At 38.2% G+C, this 19,517-nt stretch overlaps 1 protein-coding gene and 1 pseudogene across 1 annotated transcript in view; one reads left to right on the forward strand and one right to left on the reverse strand.

Annotated features, from left to right (window-relative positions):
* Positions 1–19,517, reverse strand: part of LOC114054133 (peroxidasin-like protein) — a 475,034-nt gene that overhangs the window by 359,833 nt on the left and 95,684 nt on the right. The gene's annotated exons all lie outside the window — the stretch shown is intronic.
* LOC114053801 lies at positions 7,832–8,395 on the forward strand (annotated as a pseudogene).

Raw genomic sequence — 19,517 nt, forward strand, 5'->3', positions numbered from 1 at the left:
ATACTAGTTTAGTAATCTTGTCACAAAGGAAATAAGATGAGTTTGATGCGGCCTGTTTTTGATGAAGCCATGCCGGCTTTCTTTCTTTACCATTTCCCTTCTAGATTTTCACTAATCATCTCTTTAATGATCTGTTTTAAAATTTTCCTAAGAAATGAATTCAAGCTCACCAGCCTACTGGGTTGAGATTCCATTCTCTTTCCTTTTTTGATAATCAGGACATTTGCCCTTCTCCAGGCCTGAATTACTTCCCAATTCTTCTGTCTTTGGAAGATTGTCGGCAGTGGCTCAGCAAGCACGCCCACCAGTCCTTTCAGGGTCAGATGATAGAGGGCATTTGGGTTGGATGACTTGAGTTCACCAAGGCCATCTAGGTTCTCCCTTATGCTTTTCTTTCTTAAATTTTGTACCAACTCCCTGTTAGCCATTTTTCCTCTGTAACTTCCTAGGGCAAAGGTAACATTCATTGGCAGAGTAAACAGAAACGAAACAAAGATTGAAAAGCTATGCTTTATCTCTGTTGTCAGTAATCATCATCTTATCACTCCAAAGCAAAGGTTCTATTCCTTCCTAAAATCATCCTAATGTATGCTCCTTGAGGGCAGGAATTGTTTCACTTTTGTTATTGTATTCCCCAGTACTTAACACAGTGCTCAGCACATAGTTGATGCTTCATAAATGTTTATTGGTCTATTGATTTTGTATAGTTTTTTGAAAATCATGTCATTTGGAGCTAGAAAGCAATATATGAACACCTCATCTAAAACATTTTATCCATCATAATTTTAAAATTCATAATAAAACATTTGTGATTCACCTAAATTTTTAGAAGAAAGGTTTTATTCTCATTTTCCCATTTTGGAGTTTTCACCTCCCAAAACCTCCTCCTAATTTCTACCTCTTCTGAGTGTTAACTTGCCACATGATACTAATCTCACAAGTGTAGAGGGAACCTATCACTGATCCATCATTCACAGAAAGGAGACTTGATGAAATAATTTGGTAAAATCTTGGATAGTCCCAAGAAAACATGCACTGATGCTACATAGATGTAACACATTATGGATTCATAATTCACATTCTAAGTCAATCAATCAACAAGTATTTATCAAGTATTCACTCTCAGAAGATAACTTGCAATTAACTCACCTCATCTAGAAGGCTTTCTCCAATTACTTTCCTTATACTTTGAATTCCTCAATACTCACATTGTTTTTAAGTTGCCCACTTTATATAATTTTTCTTATGTTGTCTAATTGTTTCTTATATATTTTTTGACTAACTAGATTATATATCTCCTTAAGATCCAGGACTATGTTTGTATTTTGTACCATCCACAATGTTATGTGTAGTGCTACACATAAAAATGGCTTAATGAATGTTTGTTGAATGGCTTAATGAAGATTTAAAATTGAAAAAAAAAACCCACTTTTTCACAAAAGCTAGTCTTAAGGAAAGGTCTATAACCCAATATTCCAGAGGTAGAAAATATGAGGCTCTACTGTGATGTCATACATTGACATTATGTTACTTATTTCAATTGCAGAAGTTATTTCCAGAAGTGTTTTAATTCAAGTGCCTTGTATTAGCTTTAAAAAACAACTTAGGCTATATTCTTTTTTTTACAAACACTATTTATACCTCAAATGTTGACTTTAAAAAGTGTTAAGGTTCCTAACTAAAAATTTAAAAAGAAAAGAATGTTTAAAATAAATAATAAATTAAATGTTAGGGGTTTTTTTGTTTTTTTTTTAGTATGCATTAGTGATAAAAAAAAAATCTCACAACCTTAACCACATGGCCTTAAGGGTATAGTGAAAATACTATCTTTTTTTGGCCACTGGGAAAAAAATGCCAAAAAGCCCAAAAATCTACATGAAAACCAATGCAATTCTATTAATTTCCTTCATTGATTAACATAGCTGTTGGTAGTAGCATTAGTGATAATGAATATTGAGTATTTTTGGTCATTAAAATATGTTGTTATGTAATAAAGACTTGTAAGTGGAGAAGTCTCATGTTTGGAAATCAGTATATAGATAAAACTCAAGTGTGTAGTTAAAAATGTAAAATAAACTTTAGTTAAAAAAAAGTGTTACGATACTCACAAAATACTACATGTTGTTACTACAGAGTGGGAATGTAGCCTGGGCTTCTATAAGTATGCCTAATTTGTCTAACATGGAGCCAGCTGCATCTCTTGTCATGGTAGTCTCCTTTGATTGACTGCCTACCTCTTTAAAACTGGCAAGTCCGAACCATTCATCCTTTTTTGGCTGTGCCTCTTTTCCATCCTCTTTTCAGCTTCCCTTTTTTTCAGGGACTCCTATCTGCCATGGCCAGCAAGGATGCCAATAACTCAGCTAGTGAGAGGAAAGGGACCTGCTTTCCCTTCCTCTCCCTTTACTCTGGCTCCTAGAAATGCCTGAGAAGTATTTGTTTCTGTTCTGTGCTTTTTGTCCTCATTTTCAGATGCTAGAAGGTTTACCTCATTGGATCAAAGACCAGGAGTTCCAGTAATGGTGCCGTTGAAGCCAGGATTACGGGTCTGGTGGTGCAGGGAGCCTGGCATGAACATGTTGAGAAGGCATGGTGCCTGGTACTCAAGCCCAAGGCAAGTTTTAGACTTAGAACTGGGATTGGGCTCTATGAGAACTCAGCTAAACTACGACTCTAATCCCTTTCCCCTCCCCAGAGACTGAGAAGGTACAAAGGAGGGAAGGAGATTGTGTCTCACAGGTGTGGGAGAGGGGAAGTAAATTTGTCTTTGTGATCATATCTTCTGTAGTAAATATATGCCTTTGTAAGAACTTGACTGCGTTACATGTAGGGGTTCAGGGAACACAATGGGTGTCCGTGTTAAACAATATTTGCTCAGAAAAGCCCAGACTATGGAAGATAAGCTGAAACCTCATCAACTGTAGTGTATCAAAACTTGGATTTCGCTATTGCCAGGGATGTAACTAACACATAGATGATGAAAAGCTAATAAACGCAACAGCCTGTATTGCTGATGAATGTGCCTGCCCCTCTAGAAACCACAACCACTTTTTAAACATTTTCAAGTGTTTCCCTTTTTTTTAATTGGTTACTTTAAAATATCTGGCCATTTAAAAACTAATAAGTGTCATGCACCATAACTATACCTCTAATTTAGATTTAACAGGTACCTCTTGTATATTTAATAAGATCTAATTAATTAGGAAAATATTTGAGGTACAACTACTCATTAAGAGAATACTGTTCATAGTGCTGGAGTTAATGAAACAATAAATGACTTCTGTGGTTGAAGCTACACCATTCAGCAGAAGTAAAACTCATTCATTCTAATTATAATACTCCAGTGCCATCATCAGAATTGCTTTGCATTTGGCATATAAAAATGAAAAAAAATACAATCAAAATAGTTGCCTTTTGAATATTGCTGAAGTAACCACAAACATACAGATTTACAAAACTAGTGTACAATAATATTTCACTCATATTAGTAGGGACTTAACCAGCCAGGCACAACCAGTAGGGAATGGATTGTGGATGAAACTGAAGACAAAAGGTATCTCAAATACCAGTTTCTCTCTGACCCCAAAAGCTGCCCCAACCCAGGAACTAAGGCTAGGGGATTACAGACCAATGAAAAGTAGTAGAAGGTCCAGAATCAGGGAATCGAAAATCTGGTGGAACATCTTCTAAATATTAAGAGCAGTACAATATTCCCAAGTATTGGTTGCTGTGATGGTGGCCATTTTGTCTCTTTTCTGTCTTGGAACTAATAGAATTTATCAGGCAGGTAATACTGAAGCAAGTTTAAAAAATCATTTCTTCAAAGAGAAACATCATGCTGCTGAAGCAGATGTGATTACACACAGAGAGACAGATTTGACATTTAGTTGGGTATCAGATTTAAAGTACTTCATGGACAGCTGAAAGAATTATTTTCCACTTTTTAAGCACTTACTATATACCAGGTTGTACTATGGTTACAAAGTAAGGCAAAAGACAGTCCTTGGTCTCAAGGAGCTCATGGTTGAATGAGGAAGTCAATATGCAAACTATTAAAAACAAGATATATACAGAATAAAGTGGAATTATCCAGCTGAGTTAAGGCACTAGCATCAAGGCAGATCAGGAAAGCTTTTTTTGTGGAAGGTGGAATTTTAGCTGGCACTTGAAAGAAGCCAGAAAGCCAGGAGATAGAGATGAGGAGGGAGAAATTAGGAGGGAGAGAATTCCACAATGGAGGACAACCAGTGAAAATGCAGAAAGATCAGAGGAGCAATCTCCAGTCCAGTTATTTATACAGAACAACAATAATGTGTTTCCTATTCAATCCCAATCTCTCAATTTTGTCTCATTACTGAGGCACAAAGATAGTAATTTGATGGTTGTGAAGCAGCAGATTTTCTATCAAAAAGATGCCTATTCTGAAGTAGCTACTGTTCCTGGCACATGAAGCAAAACCTTTATTGATCAGAATGCTTAGGGAATTAGGCTTTCTTGATTAATTTAGTTTTCTTATCATCTCAGGGCTAAGCACTTTCCTGCTGTTGGCAATGTAAATGAGTTTGACAACTAATTCCTGAGCACCTACTGTGTATAAAATGAACTTAATCTATTTTATATCTAGTTTGAACTGTCTTTGATCATTCAGACTCTTATGCTACTCAAGGGCCTCTATCATTAACTTCCATCTCAATTTTATGTACTCAAGTATAGATTTTTTTAAAAGGCATATAAGATCATTGGCTCAAAGCTCTGGAGCCAGAAGGAACCCAAGAGGCCAGTATTTGTTGTCCACAACACATTCTCAAAGTCTCTTTATATGGAATCCATTCTGGACCGACGTCCTCAACTACCTCTAACATTGTTGGTTCAGGTCCAGAAAAAGTGGCTGACTACTTCACTTCTCATGGTTCTAGAAGTAGCCTTAAGATTCTGAGATTTCTGGTACTATTACTTGTAAGTCCCTACTGATGTTTCCCACTGATTATTAGCCAATAGTTTCAATTAGCTTTTAGCAAAGATATTTATTAAAATAGTTGGCTAAAAGAAATCCTCTTTAAAAGCTTTAGAAAGGAGGGCTATGTTCTGCTTCCAGGAGCCAAGATGGTGGAAAAAGAAGTAAGTCGCTCTTACCCTCCCATAATAACCTCTGAAAACCCAGAAAATATCACCCAAGGAAAAACCCTGGAACAGCTAAACCAGAAGAAAGACAGGGTACAGCAGACCTGCAGCCCAGGTAGCTTGAGGGATAAATGGGATAGGCCCCTCTTGCCCTGGGGGAAGGGAAGCAGTACAGAACAGGAGGCTTCCCAGCAAGCTAGTGAAAGCCCCACCTCAGCATACCAGGAGGAGATCCTGAAACCCAAGTGGTGGAGCAGGCAAACACCAATGCCTGGACCCCCAAGTGTCTCAGTGAGGGCTGGGGAAATGGTGGAAACAAGCCCAGAAAACCACCAGGTGCCTCAGCATTCTGCAGGAACCAGGTCTCCCAGTGCCTCAGCAAAAATAAGGGAGGCTGCACTACAAAGGGCCCCAGGAGGATAAACACCCTACAACATCCATCTGAAAGGAGCTGAAGAAAGAGAAGGGAAGGGAAAAACAGGCAACCTAGAGTTGCCCTAGAGTTCCAGCTTTCTTGATTCCAGCCCAACACTAGGTAAGCTGCCAGAACCCTACAGTCTCCAACTGCCAACATCGGAGGCCCCAGCACACATAGCCAGTGACCTGGCCCTGGACTCCTAAAACGGGAAGCTTGGGTCGGTGCCCTCTGCTCCCCAGTAAGGGAGCTCAATCTCTTTAAAGGACAGGAAATAGGCAAACACCATGAGCAAAAAGAAATGCACCGTAGATTCATATTATAAGAACAGTGACGATCAAGGCAGAAATTCTGAAGAGGACAATATTGTCAACAAACCCACATCTGGAACCTCAAAAGGGAATATGAACTGGTCTGAAGCCCAAAAAGCCTTCTTAGAAGAGCTCAAGAAGGATTTTAAAAGTCAAATGAGAGAAGTAGATGAAAAAATGAGAGGTATGCAAGAAAGAGTCAGTAGCCTGGAAAAAGAAGGACAAAAATTAACTGTAGAAAATAAGTCCTTAAAAATACAATTGGCCATCATTTCTAAAATATATAGAGAATTAAGTCAAATTTATAAGAATATAAGCCATTCCGCAATTGATAAATGGTCAAAGGATATGAACAGACAGGTCTCAGATGAAGAAATTAAAGCCATCTATAGTTACATGAAAAAAAATGCTCTAAATCACTATTGATTAGAGAAATGCAAATCAAAACAACTCAGAGGTACCACATCACACCTATCAGATTGGCCAACATGACAAAACAGGAAAATGATAAATGTTGGAGAAGATGTGGGAAAATTGGAACACTAATACATTGTTGGTGGAGTTGTGAAATAATCCAACCATTTTGGAGAGCAATTTGGAACTATGCCCAAAGGGCTATAAAAAAGTGAATACCCTTTGACCCAGCAATAGCACTTCTAGGGCTATATCCCGAAGAGATCATACAAATAGGAAAAGGACCCACATGTACAAAAATATTCATAGCAGCTCTTTTTGTGGTGGCAAAGAATTGGAAATTGAGAGGATGCCCATCAATTGGGGAATGGCTGAGCAAGTTGTGGTTTGTGAATGTGATGGAATACTATTGTGCTATAAGAAATGATGAACAGGCTGACTTCAGAAAAACCTGGAAAGACTTGTATGGTCTGATGCTGAGTGAAATGAGCAGAACCAAGAGAATGCTGTACATCATAACAGCCACGTTGTGTGATGACTAATATTGATAAACTTAACCTTTCCTGGCAATACAAGGATCTAAGACGCCTCCAGAGGCCTTGTGATGGAAAATGCTATCCACATTCAAAGAAACAACCATGGAAGTTGAATTGCCATTTTTTTTTCTCTCCTGTTGAGTTTCATTTCCTCTTTCTGATGGTTCCTCCTATTGGTTTTAATTTTTACTTACAATATCACTAATGTGAAAATTTTAAAAAAATTAAAAATTAAAAAATATGCAATTGGCTAACTGGAAAAAAAGTACACTGAAGAAAATAAGTCCCTAAAAAGTACAATTGGCCAACTGGAAAAAAGTACACTGAAGAAAACAAGTCTCTAAAAAAAGCAATTGGCCAAATGGGGAAGGAGGTACAAAATCTAATAGAAGAAAACAATTTGTTAAAAATTAGAATTGGGCAAATGGAAGTTAATGACTCTATGAGAGAGCAAGAATCAGTCAAACAGAAACAAAAGAATGAAAAAATAGATGAAAACATAAAATACTTCATTGGTGAAACAACTGACCTGGAAAATCGATCCAGGAAAGACGATTTAAAAATTATTGGTCTACCTGAAAATCACGATGAAAAAAAGAGCCTGGACAATATCTTTCAGGAAATCATAAAGAAAAACTGCCCTTAGGTCCTACCACCAGAGGGAAAATAGCCATAGAAAGAATTCACTGATCATCTCCTAAAAGAGTAAGGAGGGCTACCTTTTTCTGTAAGACAGAAGCAAAGGAAGAGTTGGAAGAAGATGTCTGAGCAATATGAAGTAAGAAAGAGGGAGAAAGAGGAAGATCTTATCAAATGGTCACAATTTTTTTTTTCCTGAATTTGAGGTGTGGTTCTTTCTTGGGTAAGAGGGTGTGGGAAAAGGAGCCATGAGAGCCTTTAAGAGAACTGAGGGAACCAAGATGGCAGATTAGAGGCAGCAACCCAACTGAATTCTCTCAACAGTCCTGTCCAAACAACTTTAAAATAATTTATCAGGCCTTTTGCGGGTTGGCGGGAAGTGAGGTGGCAGCACCATGAAAGCCTCGGGCACCCTGAGAGAATATAAGGTAGTTGAACACTTTCTGCCTACTCCCAAGAGTCCAGTGCCACCTCTTTATCAGATGCAGATCTTTGCTCCTAATCATGTTGTAGCAAAGTCTCGATTCTGGTACTGTGTTTCCCAGCTGAAAAAGATGAAGAAGTCTTCTGGAGAAATTGTATACTGTGGACAGGTCTTTGAAAAGTCCCCTCTTAGGGTGAAAAACTTTGGCACCTGGCTGCGCTACCATTCCAGGAGTGGAACCCACAACATGTACAGGGAGTACAGGGACCTGACCACTGCTGGTGCCGTCACTCAGTGCTACCGAGTTATGGGAGCCTGTCACCGTGCCCGGGCCCACTCCATCCAGATCATGAAAGTGGAAGAAATTCCTGCCAGCAAGTGCCACCGGCCTGCAGTCAAGCAGTTTCACATCTCCAAAATCAAGTTCTCTCTGCCCCACAGAGCTCTGCATCACCAGCACAAACTACGCTTTACTACCAAGAGGCCCAACACGTTCTTCTATGTGCAGAGACAAGGAGGCACCTGTTTTATTTGATCTGTTTAAATAAATTTCTCAATTGGAAACCCCCCTAAAAAAAATAATGCATCAGATCAAATTTTGGAATGGCAGAGCCAACAAAAGGTTGGATGGAAACATTTTTCCAGCCTAAAAAAACTTAGGAGATCAGCAGAAAAGGTCCATAACATCTGGGTGGGTGCCAGACTGGAGCATACTCACTGAAAACACCAGTGGCAGCAACAACAGCAGCTTTAGGAACTCTCAGTCCAGAGAGGGTAAGGGAGCTGGGTATCTGGTCAGAAAGAGATTACAGGGGACTCTGCTGGTACTGGGGTAAGCTGGTACTGTCTGGAGATTCTATTGCCCATATGCAGTTCTGGGTTGCAGTTCTAGGGCAGAGAGGAGCATCAGTGGTCTGTCATATGGGAGCAGGGTTCCTAGTCCCAGTTCCAAGGCAAAAAGAAGTGCTAGTGTTTGTGACTGGAGAGGACCAGGGGCCCTTCCTAGGTAAATACCACAGGACATAGCATGAGAACAGTGACCATACCTCTCCCAGAATCACAGTACCTTGGAAGCAACAAAAACTTGTAAACCCCCAGAACTAGCTCTGAAAACAGCAGTATGAAAAAGCCCAAAGCTTGGGGCAGTGCCTCCTCACCCTGAGGTGAGCAGAGCTCAATTTTAACATAAAGTTCAAAGTCAAGAAATTGTCTGGAAAAATGATCAAACAACAACAACAACAAAAAGAACTTGACCATAAAAAGCTACAAAGTTTGAAAGGAAGACCAAGACATAAAGAAGACAACAATGTGAAAACAGCTGCACACAAAGCCTCAAAGAAAAATATTAATTGGACACAAGCCCAACAAGAATTCCTGAAAGAGTTAAAGCAATAAGAGAGGTAGAGGAAAATTTGAGAAAAGAATGCAGAGACATGCAAGAATATTATGAAAAAAAAGAATTAGCAGCTTGGTAAAATAGACACAAAAAATACCAAAGAAAATACCAAAGAAAATAACCAAAAACAAAGTTGGCCAAATGGAAAAAGAAGTACAAAAATCTCACTGAAGAAAATAAATCCTTAAAACTTGGAATTGGACAAGTGGAAGCTAATAACTCCACGAGACATCAAGAAACAATAAAAGAAAGCCATAACAATGAAAAAAAAAACAAGAATTACCTACTCAGTAAAACTGAGTATAATCCTTCAGGGGATAAAATGGACATTTAATGAGATAAAATGGACATTTAACAAAATAGAGGATTTTCAAGCATTCTTGATAAAAAGACCAGAGCTGAATAGAAAATCTGGCATTCAGACACAAGACTCAAGAGAACCATAACAAGGTAAACATGAAAGAGTAATCATAAGGGACTAAAAAATGTTAAACTGTTTACATTCCTACACAATAATACATGTAACTCTTAAGAACTTTATCATTATTAGGGTAGTTAAAAGGAGTTTTCATAGACAGAGGGCATGAGTGTGAGTCAATTATGTTGTAATGAACTCAGAAAAAATTAAAGAGTGAGAAAGAGGGATGCACTTCAAGAAGTGGGAAGGAAGTGGTAGAATTGGGAAATTTATCTTACATAAAAGAGGCATACAAGGATAAGCTTTTAAAGTGGAGGGGAAAATGGGGGGGCAATGTTTGAACCTTTCTTTCATCAAAATAGGTTCAAAGAGGGGAAAACACACACTCACACACACACAGTATAGAAATGTAACTTACCCAATAGGGAAATGGGAGGGGAAGGAGATAAAAGAAAGGAAGGGATGATAAAGGGGAAGACAGATGAAGGAAGACAATAGTCAGAAGCAAAACAGACTTTTGAGGAGGGACAGAATAAAAAGAAAGAAAAGAACAAACAGAAGAAAATGAGATGGAGGGAAATAAACACTAATCCTAACTGTGAATGTAAATGGGAAGAGCTCACTCATAATATGTTTGAGTTGAAGCAAAAAATGTAGGGATAGCAACCATGATCTCAAAGTAAAAGCAAAAATAGACCTGACTAAAAGAGATGATCAGGGAAACTACATTTTGCTAAAAGTTATTGTAGAAAATGAAGTAATATCAAAAAGTTTTACAAACAAGTTTCTCTGATAGAGGCCTTATTTCTTAATTATACACTGAGTATGGAACTGAATAAAATTTATAAAAACAAGAGCCATTCCCCAATTGATAAATGGTCAAAGAATATGAACAGGCCATTTTCAGAAGTAGAAATCAAAGCTATTTATAGTCATGTGAAAAAAAATGCTCTAAATCACTATTGATTAGAGAAAAACAAATTAAAATAACTCTGAGGTGCAACCTCACACATATCAGAAATGACAAATGCTGGAAGGGAAGATGGGAAAATAGGTACACTAATGTACTATTGGTGTAGTAGTAAACTGGTCCAACCATTCTGGAAAGCAATATGGAACTATGCCCAAAGGGTTATAAAACTATACATACTCTTTGACTCAGCAATATTACTTCTAGGTCTGTATCCCAGAGATCAAAGGAAAAGGAAAAGGACCTATCTGTTGAAGCAAAGAACTGGAAATTGAGGAGATGTGCATCAATTGGGAAATGACTGAACAAGTTTTGGCATATGGTTATGATGGAGTACTATTATGCTATAAGAAATGGCAAGGTGGGTCGTTTCAGAAAAAAAAAATAGCAAGACCTACATGAATTTATACAGCGAAGTGAGAATCAGAAGATCATTGCACATGGTATAGCAATGTTCTAATGATGATCAGCTGTGAAAGACTTGGCTATTCTGATTAATACAATGATCCAAGACATTTCTAACAGACTCATAATGAAAAACGCTATCCACTTCCAGAGGGAAGACTGATATACTCTCAGGGCAAATCGGAGTACAGTTTTTTCACTTTATTTTTCTTGCTTTTCTTTCTTGCAGTACAACTAATATGGAAATAAGTTTTGCATGATTTCATGTGTATAATTGATATAGTGCTTGCCTGCTCAATGGGTGAGGGCAGGGTAGGAGGGAGGGAGAGAATTTGAAACCCAAAATTTAAAATGAAAAGAATGTTTAAAATAAATTAATACTTTTTTTAAAAAAAGAGAAATTAAAAGATTTGAAATAGTCACTGTGTCAAGCAAATCAATTAGGGAGGTGTAAAAGGATTGCCTGGCTACAGTGAGAGCCAAGTTGAGATTATATAGTAGATCTAATCAGCATCGTTTTGTGATTTTCTTAGGTCTATTCAGCAGCCCGTAAGTAGTTACCTCTCAGCAATCAGAGCTGCTGCTACTACATCTGGTGGATTCCACTATCAATGAAGGCAGCTTGTGGTGCACTGGACAGAGCACTGAACTTGGAATCAGGAAGACCTGAATTCAAATGTGGCCTCAGACACTTCCTAGATATGTGACCCTAGGCAAGTCACCTAACCTCTGTTTGTCTGTGTCCCCTCACACATATAGTAAGTATTAATAATGGCACTTATTTGGGTTTCTGTGAGGATAAAATGGGATGTTTGTAAAACCTCTTAGTACAGTGCCTGGCACACAGAAGGTACTTAATAAATACTTATTTCCTTCTTTCCTAACTTCTTTCAACAGTGGGTATTGGTGGGACTGAATAAGACCTCTGGATCTCTCAAACTCCCCAAGTGGGTGGTTGTGAGGAGCAAATGAAATAATATATGAAAACTGCTTTGCAAATCTCAAAGCATTATAGAAATTCTAGCTGAATTTTCTTTTCTCCCTCCAGACAGTTAAGTATACATAGGCAGGCACATACATGTGCGCATGCGCACAAACACACATACATACACACACACACACACACACACACACACCAAAACAAGTGGGTTACCTTGGAAAATTTTGTCAGACAGGATATTACCTGAACTTTATAAAATATCTTATCTACTTAGAGTTAATGCAAACTCAGGATAAGGTTAAAGAACATTTCATTTGGGAAAGAGATCCTGCTCAACTCCCCCAGTTCATCTCAGACTTGTAATAACTGTCTTCTAAAAAAAAGGCCAACAAAGATTTCACAGGAAGTGACAATAGTGGTTAAATTAGATGACAGGGATTGACCATTCTCATCTCTCTGTTTTCAGTGTAGGTGCTGAAACTCAAGACAGGACATCAGGAGAATATGATCAGAGGTCAAACTGATTAATGTAGAAAATGCATTAAGTAAAAACTGAGAAGACACTGGAAAAATCACTTAATACCAGTGGCCTCCATTCCATCAAAATGTCAGATGTAAAAAGTTCACTCAAAGAGTGAACGGTGCTGTGTAAAGTGACTGAACTTTCTGAGAAATAATTTATAGTCCTAGAAAAGTTAATTTACAAAGTGCTAATTTGTAAAATTTAGTCCATTTATCTTTCTTAGGTAGAAAATTTATTTTCTAACTATCTTATTCCACTTCAAAAGAAAAGTCATTCAATTTATTACAATGAATATGGACGATAAGAATATGTCTTAGCACCTATCTTAAAATTGCTCCAATTCTAGGCAATGGTCACGTTTGCATTATTCCTCATAAACATAGATTTACCTAACTCTATCAAAGCCAATCAAAATGCAGTCTAGTAGAGAGAATGAGACATACACAGATAACTCAAAATAATCCAGGAAGCCAGGAAACAATTTATTTTTTAAAACTTATATATCGTAACACGGCTTGATCTTTCACAGGTATAAAGTTACCATTCTTTCTGTACATTTGAATAGGAAACACACTTTTGTCCTCAAAGGGCTTTGTTTACATGTAGATTAGTCATAGCATTTTCAATCTAGATGAAATCTTAGTGGTCATCTAACCTTAGTTACAGAAAGATTACAAGGTTTCTTTTTGTGGCATAAGAGGTTAGACTCTGGGTTCTAGAAACACAGAGTTTGATTTTCAGGTTCTGAACTAAATTCACTGCCAAACTGAATAAATGGTAGGAAAATTTGATAAGAGTCTGCTCTATGTCTTGCCATGCCACCTCTCCCCCCTCCCATTCAATAAATTTCAGTGGTTACTTATTATTTCAATATTTAATATGAACTCTTCTGTCATGGCTCATCCAACCATATTACATATCAATAGCCTCTCTATTCTATGGCCCAGGCAAAATGGCCTGTTCACTGCTCCTCATACATGATGCGTCATTTCCCATCTATGTTTCCCTTGAACTGGCTGTCCTCTCATACCTGGAATATACTTCCTTGTCACTTCTGCCACTAGGAATTCCTGGTTTCCTTCAAGACTCAGTTCAAGAGCTACTTTCTATATGAAGCATTTCCTGATTCTCTCAGTTCCTTCAGCCATAAAATGATGATAATAGCACCTAGCTCAATGTGTTATTGAGAGGATCAAATAAAATAATGCATTAAAGAACTTCTTCAAATTTAAAAGCATAAATACAAGTTATTATCATAATTCTTTCTAGGGGAAGACAACAGAAGACTAGTATTTTCATTAAGTCACCATTCTGCAAAATTCCCTACAGAACAACTGGGTTTTCCTTCTCAGAACCCTCTTCAATATCTTTATTTTTCTCCTTAAATGTAGAGCTCAAAATTGGAATCTCTTCTAATATGAATCTGACCACCGTTTAGTGTAGTGGAAGGATGGCTTCCCAGACTATGCGTGTCATATATAACAATGCTGTCAATTTGTTCAGTGCAATTTTGTTATTAAAAATCAAAACAAAAGAAAACAGTAAGCCAATACCATATTATTCACTCTTATTGAAACTGCCTTTCACAAAACCATCACACACACACACACACACACACACACACACACACATACATACACACACCCCTCTCCAGGATGTTTTGTACATGGTATCTGACCTGAGCTATATCTGTAAAGTGTATTTTTGTTCTCCCCAGGGGCTTGAATGTGAGATTATATCATTGTGTTTTAGATAGAATTGTTTTGAGATTTGTCACTCTAGATTCTACTCAATTGGGAGGAGGGGAGCTAATAATTCTACTTGTGTTAAGTCTGAAATCGACTTATATTCCTAATATAATACAAGTCATTAATAAAAATATTTTAAAATGCCACCTCCTCCAGATTAACTTTTACTCCATTTCAGAGTCATTTTAGTAGGTAAGTGGCCCTGTAGCTACAATTACCAATATGCAAATACCAATATTTTCACACAGACTTGTAAAAATATTAAAGATAGAAGGAATATTATAGATCAAATAGTTCTATTGTTTCATTTTGCAAATGGAAAAACCGAGACCCAGAGAGGTCACACAGCAGACAAAAGGAAGCAAGTTGCCTTCTTTTTTCCAAGACTAACCCTCTTACTTACGTAATTGATTCCAACCCCAAATAGCCTTATATCTCCATCAGAAACTTGCCTCATTGGTCATTCGTTCATTCTTTCCCTGTACCTCTTTCTTGCTCATCTTCAATCCTAACCCTGCTATCTCTATGAAGCCAAATATTCTTTAGATCAACATGTTTTCTGTATCTCTCCTTATACTTATACTCTCCCAACCTTGTATTATACCTAGCCATATACAGATAAGCATGGTGTAGTCACTACACTTTAGTTAAGATCCTAGCTCTGCCCTTGACTATCCATGTGATTTTGGACCTCAATTTCCTCATGTGTAAAATAAGGGCATGTGGTGGGATTAGATGACCTCTAAACTCCCTTTCAGCTCAAATTTGTGCTATTTTTTTCTCCCTTCTTTCTTGGCCCCAATACCTCCACAGTACCTAACACTGTGCCTTGCACAAAATAGGCACTTAGTAAATTATTTTTGAATTATATTATTACATTATATATTAAATGAAAACAGAGTTTTGCAAACCTTAAAGCACTATATACAGGCTAGCTCTCATTGTTATACTGAATATCTCAAAACCAGGATTGAACAAAGGTCTAATGTTCTTTCCACAGGTAAAGTAAGGGCCCATGGTAAAACAGGTAGCAACTACAGGGTCCTAGTTTCCTGCATCCAAGTCCAGTACTCTGTCCACTACATCACATAGTACTTGATATAAACATAGTTTCTTATCTAAACTATAGCTATGGGGCAACTAGGTGGCTCAGTGGATAGAATGCAGAGCCTAGAGTCAGGAAGATCTAAGTTCCAATCCAGCCTCAAACACTTACTAGCTGTATGACTTTGGGCAAGTCACTTAACTATGTTTGCCTCAGTTTCCTTATCTGTAAAATGAGCTGGAGAAGGAAAGGGCAAACTATTCCAGTATCTTCGTCAAGAAAACCCCCAAATGAGGTCACAAAGGGTCGGACATGACTGAAACAACTGAACAACAAAGCTATAGACAATCAGCTTACCAGCTTTGCAATATAGATGGGTACAAGAGCCTTCTTAATGAATATGTTGTGTTCTTCTCTGGTTTCTTATATATACATATGCTTCATCGTTTGAGTTCAGGTGCAAAACAGCAGCCCAGACTTTTGGACAGCAAACCAGACATCCTTAAAGTATAGCTTAGCGGAGTAAAGATATCAGGCCTGGTTCTTTCTTTCACACACACTCCCCAAGGTTAGCAAATTTCCTTGAAAGAAGAAACTTGGATTTCTAGAATTAACCCATTACAACGCAGCTGAATTAGGAAGTTCAGAGACAAAGAAGCATGACTTCAGCAATTACAGGACAAAATCAATTACTTGTAAATAGGATCAATAAAAAAAAGATACAGGATCAATTTTAATCTTCTCAATAGAAATAAATCAGGATGAGCTCAACCTAATTAGCTATGGTAGTTTCTCCTCATCCTGATTATTCCTTCATCTGCTCAGTCAATGATTTCTAGAACAGTCATTTCCCCCTTTTAAAATATAACCATTCTGGTACTTCAACAAACACAGCAGCTTTTAAAGTATTCTTTCCTTAATGACTTTGCCCTTGATCTCACAGATTTATTAAATTAACTCAATGCAGATTTTATTAAATAAATATCCTCATTACTTCTAGAATAACTGTTATACAATTGCCAAAGTTCACAGTTACGTCTTCAATCACATGATAAAGGTCTCAACCTGTAATCTATTTATGAAACATTCCAATTAACTCCAGCAGGAATGCTGCTCTAGTTCTCTTGACAGAAATATCATAAACATTTCATAAAAGTCAAAAAAACAACAGAGTATTCCATAATGATTTTCCTGATATATGTGCTATCTTCTATCTAGCGGTTGTCAAATCCTCTCCCCGATCCCCGAAACCAACCTCTTCATCCAACCTCACCTTCATCCTGCTACCCATGAACTCACACCTATTCATTTTCATTTACTAGTGAATAGATTTTATTTATATAAATAACAGTTGGCACAGTCTGACTGACTGCTGTTGTTCTGAATTTCTTATTTTGTCTCTATCCAAACTATCCAAGCAAACTATCCAAGATATGGATTCATGGGTATGTGCATACACATACATAGACCCTAACCCTAGCTAACTTCATCACTTTTCACCTGCCTACTGTAGTAGCCACCTAATTGTTTTCTGCCCTCTGCAAACCATTCTCCACATGGCTGCTGAAGTGATTTTACTAAAGTGCAGATCTAAACATGTCCCTCTTCTGCTTAGTCAACTCCAGTAGCTCTCTATTATCTCTGGGCTCATAAGACAGACTTCTTATTTGATATTTAGAGCACTTCACAGCCATGCTCCAATTTATCATTCTAGTCTTATTATATATTATTCCCCATTCACACACACTATGGCCCAGTCCAACTAGCCTTTTTGCTACTTGTGAGGGACTGTCTGATGTTGGCAGCTACCAGGTTGGGCGCTGTGGCAAGGGTAGGGTAAGATCTGGGTATTTTGGAAGTCGAGGCAGGGGCTGTGGTAGGCAGAGTCGTGGTGAACTGGGATGGGCTGGATATGGAGAAGCCCTGAGGCAATGGGCAGTGCTCTGTGAGATAAGCTGGGTACAAGGAAGTAGCCGAAGCTTGAGCTCCTGAGGCAAGGGGCGGTGCCACGTGGGAGTGGGACGACAGAGGACTGAGTTCCCTTTGCTTAGTCCCCTCCCTATATGCAACGTCATCCCCAGATGCCTCTTGTGACCTTCCTGACTTCCTGGGTCCCTTTGTGCAGCACTGACCCCAGACCCCTCCTGAGTCTGACTTCCTAGGTCACGTACTTTGTCTATGCGCAAATCCCAGATGCCTCCTTCCTATATCCGGTCCTGGCCTCCTACGTCACTCCCTCCCCCTTGGTGTGCTAAACTCAGACAGCCCCTTCCGGTATCTGACCCTACAATCATTGGCTAGTAAGCGGGCTGGGGAGGAGGGGCTAGGTAGGTTTTTAGGAACAAGCGTGGTCAGATCACACGTGCTCTCCCCTGGCTCCTGCCCTGTTGCTCTGGCCTTGCTGCTTGGGCTTGCTATGATGGCTTGCTGTGTTGGCCTCTGAATAGAGCTCTGGTGTTGGCGCCTCCCGATGGCTCGTCTCTGTGTGGTGATCCGGCTGAGGACCAAAGACTCGGGAGTGAGTAAGACTCTGGTAGTGTGCTCCTTATAGAAGGAGTGGGTACCAGTATACGGCTGGCAGAAGGTCGGCGTGCAGCCAGTATAGCTACTCTTCATATCTAACCCTCCATCTGTTGCTGTCCACCATGCCTGGAATGCTTTCCATTCTCACTTTGACCTCTTAGCATTCCCAGTCGCCTTCAAAGTTCAGCTCTAATGCCACCTTCTACATGAATTAGGCTTTGCTGAATATCTTCCCCTCGCCATAACAATTACCATGCATTTATATTTTTTTTATATTATTACATGCTGTCTATGACATAGTGTCTTCCTCAACAGAATGTACCTTCCTTGAATGGAAAAAAAAAAGTTTTATTTCTGTCTTTGTATCCCCAATTCCTGGTAGATAGTAGGTGTTTAATAAATGTTGATTAAATTAAATTACAAGGTATAACCTAGAGTACACACCAGGAAAATAGATAATATTGTTTCTTCATCATCAAAAGAACCTTATAAGATATGTAGGGGGCAGGTACTAATACTTAACCCTTCATGGAGGCTAATGTTTATAGGTTTTAAGGGAATCACTGAAGTCACTAAAGGTAATATGTTGGGCCTAAAAACCAGATCTACTCACTCTCACAGTTCATACTGCCTTTCTATTTGTACTCAGGAAAGAGAGGAAAGTATCTGAACTTTAAAAGGAATTTTTTTTCCATTAAAAAATCATGTATTTCTCAACAGCTTATAATTCAAGAATTTAAGACTTGGACTTTTGTTGTTGTTGTTGTTTGGTTTTTTTCTGCCAGACAGCTTAAAAGATACTCTACCATGGTCACTCAACCAAAATATGGCTTGCTACATTTCAGCTATCCACATTATCAAGTATTAAAGTTATGACCTGAACTGACATACATCAAAAAGCTAGAGTGAAAGTTCCATCTCAGTATTCAGATAGTCATTCATCAATGTCATGAACAAAATTCCACATGGAGGCCTGCCTTCAAAACATGAAATCCCCATCTGGCAAGATCTTAATGAACAAAGGAAAGCTTCATGTGTAATGAAGCAAGTCCCTTTGGTAGATGTTTCTTGACAGCTGCATCTTGGGGCCATCGCCATTCTGGGTGCATTGCTTCACCTTCCAGAAACAAAACTACCATTCCCCCACATATATTTTCAAATGATGAAATGTATACAAGATAAATGGTCTTTATCCTCACATGTCTTTAATGGAATGAAATTGTGTTTTCATCAGTCATAATATTTACACTGTAGTCAAACCTCATTGTTCTTATGCGCAACTGGTTTTTTTTTCCTTTTTATGTCATTTTTATGACATATTTTATGTCATTTTTCTTTTTTTTAACATCATTTCAACCTCTCTGTAGAGCCAAGCAGCATCAATAAGAGACAAAACTAAATTTATTTAGGAAGAGGCAGGGTGATTATAGAAAATACATTTCGGAATCTTTTATGACAATAGTATAATTGCACTGAATTTATGTCTCCATTGTACCTGTATTACATCTATATGTTTCTAATTAATATCACAGGTAAAGATGTAAGAGCAAAGCCTGAATTGATGGATGACCTCTGCCATCCCACGGGCCTCTATCCTGATTGGATTACAGCAGAGTAATGCGCTCAAGTCCCCTATTTTAGGAGGGACACCAGTAAGCTTGAGAGTATTCAGAAGAGATCAACCAGGAC

The sequence above is a fragment of the Vombatus ursinus genome, unplaced genomic scaffold (genome assembly GCF_900497805.2).
Source record: "Vombatus ursinus unplaced genomic scaffold, bare-nosed wombat genome assembly UNPS02014812.1, whole genome shotgun sequence".
In the NCBI taxonomy this organism is placed as follows: domain Eukaryota; kingdom Metazoa; phylum Chordata; class Mammalia; order Diprotodontia; family Vombatidae; genus Vombatus; species Vombatus ursinus.